The 12,044-nt window shown below is 34.3% G+C and overlaps 1 long non-coding RNA gene across 1 annotated transcript; it reads right to left on the reverse strand.

The window, feature by feature from the left end:
• Nucleotides 1–7,573: 7,573 nt before the first annotated feature.
• LOC127734416 (uncharacterized) lies at nt 7,574–11,321 on the reverse strand. The gene is made up of 3 exons (XR_007997548.1): nt 11,209–11,321; nt 9,996–10,101; nt 7,574–8,011 (listed from the first exon to the last, which is right to left on the reverse strand). It is a non-coding gene; the product is annotated as an uncharacterized LOC127734416 (long non-coding RNA).
• Nucleotides 11,322–12,044: the final 723 nt, after the last annotated feature.

A 12,044-nucleotide genomic window follows, 5' to 3' on the forward strand; every position in this document is an offset into this window, starting at 1 on the left:
ATAGTAGAACACCAATTAAGAAACTGAGACAAAGTAACGATCAACTAAGTCATGATGATGTCCAAAGAACTGAAATTTTAATCGTTCTTTTTTTATAACTTACTACAGCATTTTTTAGTTACAATGTTATAGAATACTCTGGTAGATCATTCGTCATAACTAGAACTAGCTCTTTGTAAGCATTTTTATTGTCCACTTGTCGTTACTACAATCCCGCCCTCTTTTCCTCGATTGTGACATTTCTGAATACGATTTATCACCTGATGTTTTAGTTCCATGATGAATATCGATTATCCACTTGGTATCTTCTTTCTATTTCAAAATATGTATACGTAACAGGTTTGATTAAATGATATATAGAAGTTGCAGTGGCGGATCCAGAGGGGGGGGGGCTCCGGGGGTTGGAACCCCCCCTTTTTTTTGGACGATCAATGCATTTGAATGGGGACATATAGTTGGAACACCCCCTTTATCTTGGGTTGGAAACCCCCTTTTAAAAATGGCTGGATCCGCCCCTGAGTTGACAATAGGAAAACTGAAATCATAAGGTCCCAGACCTTCTTTCCAACTTTTGAAATCTGAATGTACTTATGTTGTGCTGTTACACCACTATCCCAGGTGAGGGGAAGGGTTGAGCGCTCACAAACATATCTAGCATTTCTGTCATATTTGTATTTCGTAAATTGTTTTTCTTTTATTAATTATACTGTTATTTTTGTCGTTTGAATTGTTTCACATTATTCATGACGGGGCCTTTAATAGCCGACTATACGATATAGGTTTTTCTCATTGTTGAAGCTTTATGGTGGCCTATAATTGATTAGTACCACTTTAGTTTCACTCTAGTTGATCATATTTCTCTCATTGTCAATCATACCGCATCCACTCATTTTTACATTAATATGACATTCTTTTCAACGTTTCCTCAAATGATTGTCTTCAACATTTTGCACAACAAATATTCGGTTATGTAACTTATTAACCATGTGTATGTGTTTCCTTGGAAATGTTACCTTCCTCAACAACGCTCTGTCGATGACCGGTTACGCCACCTATATGTAACACAATTCAGATTATGGTAAGAATCTGAACAGGTTTACTATCTCCCGTTATTTCCCCTAAAGGTAAGTAATATCTATACGCTTTGATCAATGATGAATGTCGTATGGCGACCTTAAATGCCCATAATTTATTCTTGTAAACTGCTACTAACATCCAGTCCTATTGCACAAAGTAAATACATGTAACACTGTCGTGGTTAAAAAACTTTTTATGACATTATTGATGACCAATTCAACATAATTCGTGCTCCTTTTGATTCCACACTTGCTCATGAAAAGCAGTTTTTTTTTAACGCTAATACCCTGTATCAACTGGAGAATACGGAAGAAATAGTTCTCATCAGCGGATTATTAATGAGTGAATCGGCATTGCATTTAATGGCTAATCTGGACACATCGACACATTCACATATTGACACATCCGACACATTGACACATTTACATATTGACACATCGACACATCGATATATTGACACATTGACACATCGGCATGTTGACACATTGACACATCTACATATCGACACACTGACACAGATTTATGATCAATTTGTCGCCATAGTAAGGCTTTGACAAAGAACAATATAACGCCTTGTCCTGTGCCAGTTTGGCATCTTGGGTCCTCTGGCACCATGGTAAGTGTAATAGGGAAATTTGCCGCCGTAAGGCTGTGTAATATAGGAATAATGTTGTATTCTTTTGAGGTGATTAGCTGTCAATTTATTTTTAGAACTTAATATATCAAATGCTGATGAAGGAATTTATTTTTAGATATTACTATTAATTTTTGCGGTTCAAGGTTTTCTTTTTTTTTTTGCCATCACTATGATGTCATTTTCTATTTAATACTTTAATGATGTACTTAGGAGTAGGCTGTGTCAAGTAGAATAATAACGCCATACGCTGTGTCCAATGGTAATCTAGCGTCCTAGGCTATGGTTGTGGTTTAGGGTCATATTTAGGGTTAATGTTAGGGTATAGGGTTAGGATTAGGTTTAGAGATAAGGGTTAGGGTTACGGTAGGTTTAAGATTATAGTTTCGGATTAGGATTAAGCTCAAAGGGCAATCTAACGTCGAAGGCTGTGTCAATAGCAATCTAGCGCCGTAGGCTGTGTCAAAGAGCAATCTAACGCCGTAGGCTGTGTCAAAGAGAAATATATCGCCGTAGGTTGGGTCAAATGGCAATCTAGTGCAGTAGGCTGTTTCAAACGGCAAGATAAAGCCGTATGGTTAGAGTAAGGGTTAGTGTTAGTGTTAAGGTTAGGGTTAATTAAATTTTAATTAAAGTTATGTGTCGATGTGTCTATGTGTCGATGTGTGTATGTGACGATGTGTCTGTATGTCTATGTGCCCATGTGTCAATGTGTCTATGTGTCGATGTATCTATGTGTCTATGTGTCTATGTGTCTATGTGTCAATATGTCTGTCATTGGAGACTACGTTAACAGGCATGCATAATATTTGAACACAGGTCTCATACATGTACATATCCTAGCTGCTGTATGAATATGTAATTGGGTAAGGAACTACTTCTACCGTATATTACAAAGTCTATATAATATATAAACACATGTTTTTTCAGAGACAATTGATCTTTACCAAATACTGGAACTTCTATTCATACTTAATTTTATTCTCAAAAGAAAGTAGACAGAGTTAATTTGGGACGAGGTAACAGAATTTTTTGGCTAGCCGACCTAAATGATATGTCCCGTAGAAATGGTAGATGGTATTACATGTGTATTTTTCTGATACTTTCAAACTGAACATATTGTTATATTTTGCCGCAATTTTACAATTGAAACGTGTTTAATCGAAAAATATATCTGTGAAACAGACCTTTTATATATATTGTCATAAATTAGGTCGTTAGTTTTCTCGTTTGAATTGTTTCACATTTCTCATGTTGGGGTCGTTTTTAGCTGAATATGCGTTATGGGGTTTTATCATTGTTGATGGCGATACAATGACTAATAATTGCTACTACTGGTCTGTCAGTACCTCCCTTACTACAATCAAGGAACTTGTTATTAACTTTTGTAATAAAGTTTATGAAAATAATGGTATTAATTATTTTTGGAGTGTTAAAAATTCTTTAGAGGTTTTAGATAAAATACGTGCTTTTGATGGTCCTTTTAATTCTGTTGACAGTTATGATTTTTCTACTCTCTACACTACACTTCCACAGAATCTTATCAAGAAAAAGTTTTCATATTTAATTAAATGGTCTTTTGAAAAATCTCGTTGCAAATTTATTTGCTGTAACTCGTTTAAAGCCTTTTTCTGTAACGAAAAAGGAAAGTATGCTAGATACACTTACTGGAAATGTGAAGATTTGATTGAAGCTTTAAATTTTCTCCTGGACAACATATATGTACGTTTCGGCGATAAAGTGTATCGACAGGTAGTAGGTATTTCTACGGGCACTAATTGCGCCCCTTTAATAGCAGTTTTATTCCTATATTGCTATGAATCACAGTTTATGGCCAAAATCAGTAAAGACACGTCATTGTTACATTCAGTTGACACATTCAACAATACCTACCGTTATCTTGCTGATATTTGTTCATTAAATAATCCAGAATTCTCTAAATATACTACCAAAATTTACCCAAAGGAACTTACTTTAAATAAATCTAACATTAACAGTAGTAGTTTTCTAGATTTAGACATTTCAATTTCTAAAGGGAAACTCCATACAAAAATGTACGACAAAAGAGACGATTTTTCATTCCCTATTGTTAATTTTCCATTTTCAGACGGCGATGTTCCTTTGGCTCCATCATACGGTGTTTATATATCCCAACTCGTTCGTTATGCCCGTGTGTGTAGTGATGTCATTGATTTTAACGAACGTAATCAATGTATCACTGGTAAATTATTAAGTCAGGGATTTCGTTACCATAAATTACTTAAAGCATTTACTAAATTCTTTCATAGATACAAAGATTTTATTAGTAAATGTGGCTGTACCTGTAGAAAACTTATTAAAAATGGTATTTCACATCCTAAATTTTACGGTAATATTGTACTAAAAGCGCGAAAATGTAACACTATATGATCCGTGTAATCCTATCGATTAATTGATTGTTGGTGTTTTAACGCCACTTTTAAGCGCCACATTTGAGCTATTTCGTGGTGGCCAGTTTTTATTGGTGGAGGAAGCCGGAGTGCCCGGAGAAAACCACCGACCTTCGATCGGAAAACTGACAATCCTAGTAAATTAAGATTGGAGTCGATTGCACCCGCACGAGCGGGGTTCGAACTCACAACCTCAGTGTTGACTGGCTAGTGATTACAGTAGTAGAACTACTTAGACCACTTGGCCACCGAGGCCCCCTAATCCTATCGAACCTTTAAACAAACTTATTAGTAAAGGTTATCTTATAAATGTTGTGATGAGATCTTTGAATATTGTTTTCATTGGCACTAACATCGATTTTGTCATCAACAAATTAAAACATAACTAAATTTGTATTCTTTTCGAATGTTTTTTGGGATGTATAAATACACATCCACCTTTATTTTCTATTTAGAAATTGTTTTATCTATACATAACATCATACATATTTATTATAAGGTTAAATCCTAACTATCCTACTGCCTGTCGTTACTTTTATTTTGGCATTGCACAAGTCATGTCTTCTTTGACTGTCCACGGCGTTAAAAAACTAAATCCCTGCCTGGGATGTGTTTTAATTGATTTTAGTCTCTGATGAATGATTTTTTATAAAGTCTCCCAAACGAAGACTTATTGTTTTTGCTCAGTTCTTCTTCTTCTTATTCTTCTTCTTCTTCTTCCGCTTTTAAATTTGAACTTGTCCGCATCCGTTCTCCTAAACCGCTGGTCAGATTAACTTAGGGTTTCACAATATGTTAGACTAACATGTCTAGTGGTGCAATCAGGGTTTTGTTTGTGCAATGGGGTTTATAAAGGGGTACTTTGAGGGGCAAAAAGGAAGGAGGGTTTACTATAGAACCCTATGGGATTTTATTTTTTTTAATTTTCAAATGATTATAACTTGAAAACAGTTAGTGATAGACACAAGCTTTAAAATTGAAAATGTTCTAAATGATAAAGCTCATTAAATGAAATAAAAGGTTAGTCCCAAGGGGTAACCCCCACCCCCTGCCATTTGAGAAAGCTTTTATATCTTGTAAGTGGTCAAGATCCCCACCCCTAAACCATATATATTCTGGTTTGTCATGCCAAAATGATTTGAATAGTAAACAGGGTAAGATCCAGGGGTCTCCCCCACCCTAGCCATTTGAGAAAGTTCTAATATCTTGTAAGTGGTCAAGATCTCCACCCCTAAACCATATATATTCTGGTTTGTCATGCCAAGATGATTTGAATGATAAACAGAGTTAGTCTCCAGGGGTCACCCCCACCCCCTGCCATTTGAGAAAGTTCTAATATCTTGTAAGTGGTCAAGATCCCCACCCCATAACCATATATATTCTGGTGTGTCATGCCAAGATGATTTGAATGATAAACAGGGTAAGTTCCAAGGGGTCATCCCGACCCCTTGCCATTTGAGAAAGTTCTAATATCTTGTAAGTGGTCAGGATCCCCACCCCTAAACCATACATATGCTGGTTTGTCATGCCAAGATGATTTAAATGATATACATGGTAAGATTCAAAGGGTCATCCCCACCCCCTGTCATTTGAATATGTTCAAATGTCTTGTTAATGGTCAAGATCTCCACCCTTAAACCATATACGAGGGTTGTCCGTAAAATTCGTGGACAAGCTGAAGTCTGCGTAAAAATAGCATTTCTTGTAAATTCTTTTTGCATATTAGTAATTCTGAACTATATCCTAGTTCGGTTATATCAATAGTTGTCCAATTTTAAATACGAAATAATGACACTTACTTTATATAAATATAAGCAATAGGGACCCGGAGCATGGTGAAAATATCACATTACATGCAGGCTGGTGTTTTCATATTTTTGTTATTTTAAATTTCAAAATCCGCCAAAAAATACACGAAACATACATTGTGACGTTGACAATAGTCTTGCCGTTACACCTGCTAAATTTGAATGGTCAAAATTTCGAAATGGCGGAGAAATCTCGATTTGAAGCATTGAATTCAGAATCGGCTTCACTGAAAAAAAGGACATTTACGGAAAAGGTGGAGCAGCGGATGGTTATAAAGCTTTATGTAGACATCGGAAAGACGCCAACAGAAACACACAAATTCTTAAAACAGTCTGAGAAACATAGCAAAGTTAGTCGGTTATTGGAATTCAAGTGGCACAAAAGGTTTGGGGACGGTAGATACAATTTGGAAGACGAAGAGCGGGAAGGTAGGCCATCTTTCAGGAAATCAGATGCGATAAAAGATGAAGTTCTGAACGTTATCAACGTTGACCGGCGACTAACAGTTTGCGAAGTTGCAGACAAAATGTGACATTTCTAAGACTGCAGCGCACCACATTTTTGCAAATGATTTAAATATGAATCGAGTATGTGCTAGATGGGTACAGCGACTTCTTACAGCAGAACATTTAACAAAACGGCCATGATGGAATTGTCGAATCAATTTATTAAAAAACTTTCTCGTGGTCGTGGTGGCATACGATTTCTAGACAGAATAATTACAACCGATGAAAGCTGGTTTCATTACTACATCAGTGATATTACACCAAGACAATGCACCGGGCACACTTCTCTAAAAACTCATCTAGAAATTGATTTACTTGAGTTCGAATGTCTGAAACAACCTCCGTATAGCCCTGACTTAGCGCCAATGGATTTTGCGGTATTCCCGCATATCAAATCTTTTCTCCGTGGACAAAGGTTCGACGATTTACCTGAACAAAGACAGGAAGTAATGAACATAATCTTAACAACAAAAACAGAACAGTTTGAGAAAATATTTGATGACTGGTTGAAAAGATGTAAAAACTGTGTTGCTTTGAAAGGAGACTACGTTGAGAAAAGTGGTCGAGTTTGCGACCTGACTTCTCATTTAAAAGGACATGTTACCTTTAGAAATGTTCAAGACCGAGAATCAGATCAGTTTAGATCTGTATAGTTTGCTAAAAGGTAACCTAATAACCTGACGTGACCCTGTACCTGTAATAAGGTAAATCGGTTAAACTCTTTATAGCATATGCTGCTGACATTAATTTTATACTGCGTTTACCATAAAGGATGAATTACATTCAGATCGTGCAGAAATCATTACAAATTGTGGATTTTTACGAGACATATCCTTTCTGATAAATTTCTGATAATTATCACAGAGCAGATCAGTCGGTGTAGAAATTACTGTTCAAAGTATTTCGGAAATAGTCAGGAAATAAGAAACAGATGGTAAAATTCAGATACTATTAGCAGATGTCATTACAGATGAATATACAACGAAAGATACCAGTCAAGAAAGTGCGGTAAATGATGTAATCAGACAGATTTAAACTATAATAAAAGTTTTATTATACATATTAGCACTACATAACTAAAGCTAAAAAAAAACTAACATGAACAAAGTACAAAACAAACATGAAACAAGTCCAAGACAAAAGCTATCGTCAATATTTTACATCATTACGATCTCATCTTTCAAAGCACAGAGACGTACATTGTTACTTCTGGTTCATAGATACTGTTTGGTCTGTCTGTTGCATTACTCCATGGATCGGATGTGTTAAAGTATAAACCATAGGGGACGTAATCTTCACTTGCTTTTTTTCGCATTGGTAACAGGTCTGTTCGAATGTTTGCTGACAGACTGTAGTTGTATCTGTTTCTGAAGAAACATGTGTTGATGATAGGCCTAGCACAAAGATAACCGATACCCCCACCAAGTGTTGCTGAAACTAACATCCAAATGTTGTAAGACATAATACACATCATTAAAAGATACCCTACAAAAAGTTTCAGCATACGCACTACAGATAGAAGACAATGGGTTCCTATGAACGATTTAAATGCATATCTGAAATAAAGAATGAAACGTATTAAGAAAAAATGTCACATTGTATAAGCAATAATTATCGTTGTTTTCTTTCAGACTGTGCATATCTATCATAGCCAACTTAAATTGTTCAAATAACAAAATTTCAGGTGAATATTTACAGTAGCTTGAATGTAATTGGTCAACTTATTAAAACCTTACTAAAAGTATCATTCTTTTCTTTGCGAGCATGTCCAGTTATTCCCCCATGCAAAGAAGTTCAGGAGTGTAATAATACTACAATGGTGTTGACCTGTTCGTCATCACTTAATGTTATGCATATGTTATTTCTTTTCGGTAAACGGCCCTCATGAGCTTATGCGTGTACTACTATATGTGAACAGAATCAAAATAAAACTTTCGTATTAGTATTCGTATACTGTGTTGTCGCCAAAATAGTGCATTCAGTTTTAACGTATCCCCTTCAAATTTAGATTTAGGTTTCATCTCATCAAAACCGCGGATGGGTTTGATAATCAGAAAATGTTGAATTCATTGATGTCTAAACTCGGCCTTCATTTCTAAAACTTCATATCTGGTAGTAATACACACACTTTGAGTGTAGGTTCGTAATTTGGTCCCGATGACTATTTAAAATTATATAAAGTTATTTTGCAATTTAAAATATTTTAAGACTATGAAAGAATTGTTGATATAGCTTTCAAAAAGAGTTTATATGAACATCAACCTTGGTTGATATTGAAATAAGAATATGTGGTATTATTGCCAATGAGACAACTTTCGGCCAAAGATCATTTTACATATAAGTCAGCAAATAAAGGTCACCGTAGAGTCTTGTGTATGTTTTATGGGCTTTTTTGTGTTTGTTTGTCAGAAGTTTAAGCTCAATACCTGACATAGGTCCAGAAACATTACTAACACTATTTTTTGCACGGACTTATAGATGCAATTTTACTAAAACCATATGATTTAAATTTAATTTCTTGATAGATAAATGGCAATGGTTTCCGAAAAGGTAACACTCAAAGGGATTGAAATTCTAACTTGAGCCAAATTTTGGGGACACTAATGACATTCTCATCCCCCTTTTTGCAATATTTTGTAGCAAATAAATGCAGATTGTTGCCATGGTTACACTCAAAAAAATCATATTTCACCACATGTTTACAGTTGGAGATCAAATCTGTGAAAGATATTGTGTACATATATAATACAAACAGTAAGCTAAATTTGTTAGAAAGCGACTTGAAGGAAAGAAGAGGTTGAAGATTATTATTTTTTTCTATATTCTTACTGTGTATTGCTACCTGAAGTCCGAAGAACATGAATTTAAAAAGAATTCTTTCTTTGGGGGTTCTACTTCTTAAAGGTAGAAAGTCGAGAAGTTTGAATTTAATTAGAATCATGTGCAAAACAGTGTAGCCGAGACCATTGATTGGCGCGCTAAAATATCCCATTGACTGGGTCAGATTAGGTGAACGTTCGTCTATATTATTATTTAAATTTATATTTCAAACATTTGTAATATTCTTGATTTAAAAATTCACTTAATCAAAAATGTTTTTTATTTTATTTCCTTATTTCTGTTAACTAGACTGCTAGAAAAACACACTACAAGCTTTTATACTATCTTAAGTGGTTTTTAGAGGGGATACCCAAGAAATCTGGTGCTGGAGATCCGTCTCTTGAGGGAGGGAGGTAAAGTCTAAATGTTCACTAAGGTTTCAGATTATTGTCTGAATTAACAATACAGATAAGTATTGCTCTGGTTTAAGTCATCACATCCCTCTTATCGTTACGGGAAATCAAGCAAAAAAACTTTTTCAACATTTGGTGAAATTCAGGTTGAATATTTGGCAATTTTCTCAGGATTAACTGTTAAAATTATGATGAAATCACCATCAAACCATTGCAAAAACTATCTCCGGATGTGGAAGTGTTCCCTGCTTTTTAATGTTTGAAAGTTTGACATATATGTTTAATCATATATACAATGTGTACTTACTTGCAATTCCGTTGTTGTAACAAAGATTCCCTGAGCTGTATATAAAATGTAAGAACCTCGTACACAACTGCGAAACCAGTGGCTGCTAATAATGCGCATATCAATCCTAAAAGATATGTTAACAAAACTCATTATGTGAAAAAAAGTATTATTGCATTAGCGTTTGCGGCATTCAAATGTTTACAATTATTTTTCATTACATGATTGATTTATGAATGTTTAACGGCAGGTAAAAAATAAGACAATCCTGCACATTCAGGACTATTTAACTACAAATAAACCGTATGTGTTATTAGACGTATAAATACTCTTAAGATAATTATGTATGCTATTATTTACTACTATGGTTATTTCTTCAAAGAAAGATTACCAATTTCCCCCATATTTTTTCATGGTCCTAATTAGTAAGTTGAAAAAAAAAATATGAAAGAAAAACCTACTGGAATTAGATTATTAAAATATTATATATGGTATATTTCATCCTGTTGTCAACCATTTTACATGTTTCCATAAAATAGAAATGTAATTCTGCCCTGCATGTTGCCGTTGAAATTTTTTTTAAGAAATTGGCAAATCTTACATTGTTTTGTAAAATTTTGCTTCGAATGCCAGCTATAACCAAAATGATTTTTTTAGCTTAACATCCGATTCAATTTTGGCTTAGTAATTTAGTGGTTGTCGTTCGGTGCTGTATATCATATTTGGAGTTTCATTTCTTGTTTTGTGCATAAATAAGATCGTTAGTTTTCTCGTTTGAATTGTTTTACATTTGTCATGTCGGAGCCTTTTATAGCTTACTATGCGGTATGGGTTCTCATTGTTATAGGCTGTAATGTCATAATATTATTTGTATATGAACTGAATCAAATTAACAGTCGCAGCAACATTAAATACGGAAACCTCATACGCATTTTTAATTTTGGATTTTAAAACTGAGAGTTTTATTTGCAAATTTAAGTTTAAAATACAATTCCATGTTTATTTTTTGTGATGTTTACCTACTTCAATGGGCTTTTCATATATAAGCACACCATTTTCCTTAAAATATCGAGGGGTGTTGTGACACTGGCTGATTGAGGTCTTCAACTGTTATTCTGGTTAATGCAGATATGTCGTCTTATATATTATTTCCTAAAAGGGTATTTAGGTCACCTATTTTTGTTTTCTACAGCACACTATTGTGGCATCATAAAAGTTAATGTAGACTACCTACCTTGTATTGTTGACAGATCCCATTCAGCAAACAAAAAAGAAGAGTTGGTCTTAAGGGTAAACAACTGGAAAAGAAATAAAATAAAAGTCGAGGCAGAATAACCATATACGCACATCGAAAGAACTCTGATTATTGCTCTTCATTTTGGACAAACGAAAGACAACTCATAAATATAAAATTACTACCGAACATTCATATTCACTGTTTAAAATGGAAATGATCTGGGCAATTCAATTCGGATAAAATAACAGGATCGTTGATTTGCCGTAACTTATTTCTGTTTTAGGGGATTAAAAAAAGTTTTATTTTTGTGGATATTTCTGTATCTTACCATATGATTTTGACGACTTTCAGAAAGATTAATAGTTATAGCATATTTTATTTGTTCAAACCAACATGTATCAGACATAAGTAAAATATACTTACAAATATAACAATACAATATGAACATTAAAATTACCTTGATTTATTAGACAGGGCGACCCAGCACTTTACGTTGTATAGACACATGTCTATTATTGAAGGATGCATTTTGCCACCTTTTGTGTTGTTATATTTGACGTGTGGTTATGTTGCTGTTTCATTGGCATATACCCACATCTTCTTTTATTCGTTTACAATGTATATAGTTATATTATAACAATAAGTGAATAAGGTATGTTTAACAAATTACAAGACAAACCAACTAACTGACGAAAACGATGCGTTCAACAAATGGAGTACAAGAAAAAGAACATATATATAGAGGTCAACCTTACTATCCCGGACTAATATAACAAAACAATGCATATACTACATAATGTAATAATAAGGCTATTACCAGAAGAGAGTTTCAA

This window comes from Mytilus californianus, unplaced genomic scaffold (assembly GCF_021869535.1).
Source record: "Mytilus californianus isolate M0D057914Y unplaced genomic scaffold, xbMytCali1.0.p SCAF_3, whole genome shotgun sequence".
NCBI classification, from domain to species: Eukaryota; Metazoa; Mollusca; class Bivalvia; order Mytilida; family Mytilidae; genus Mytilus; species Mytilus californianus.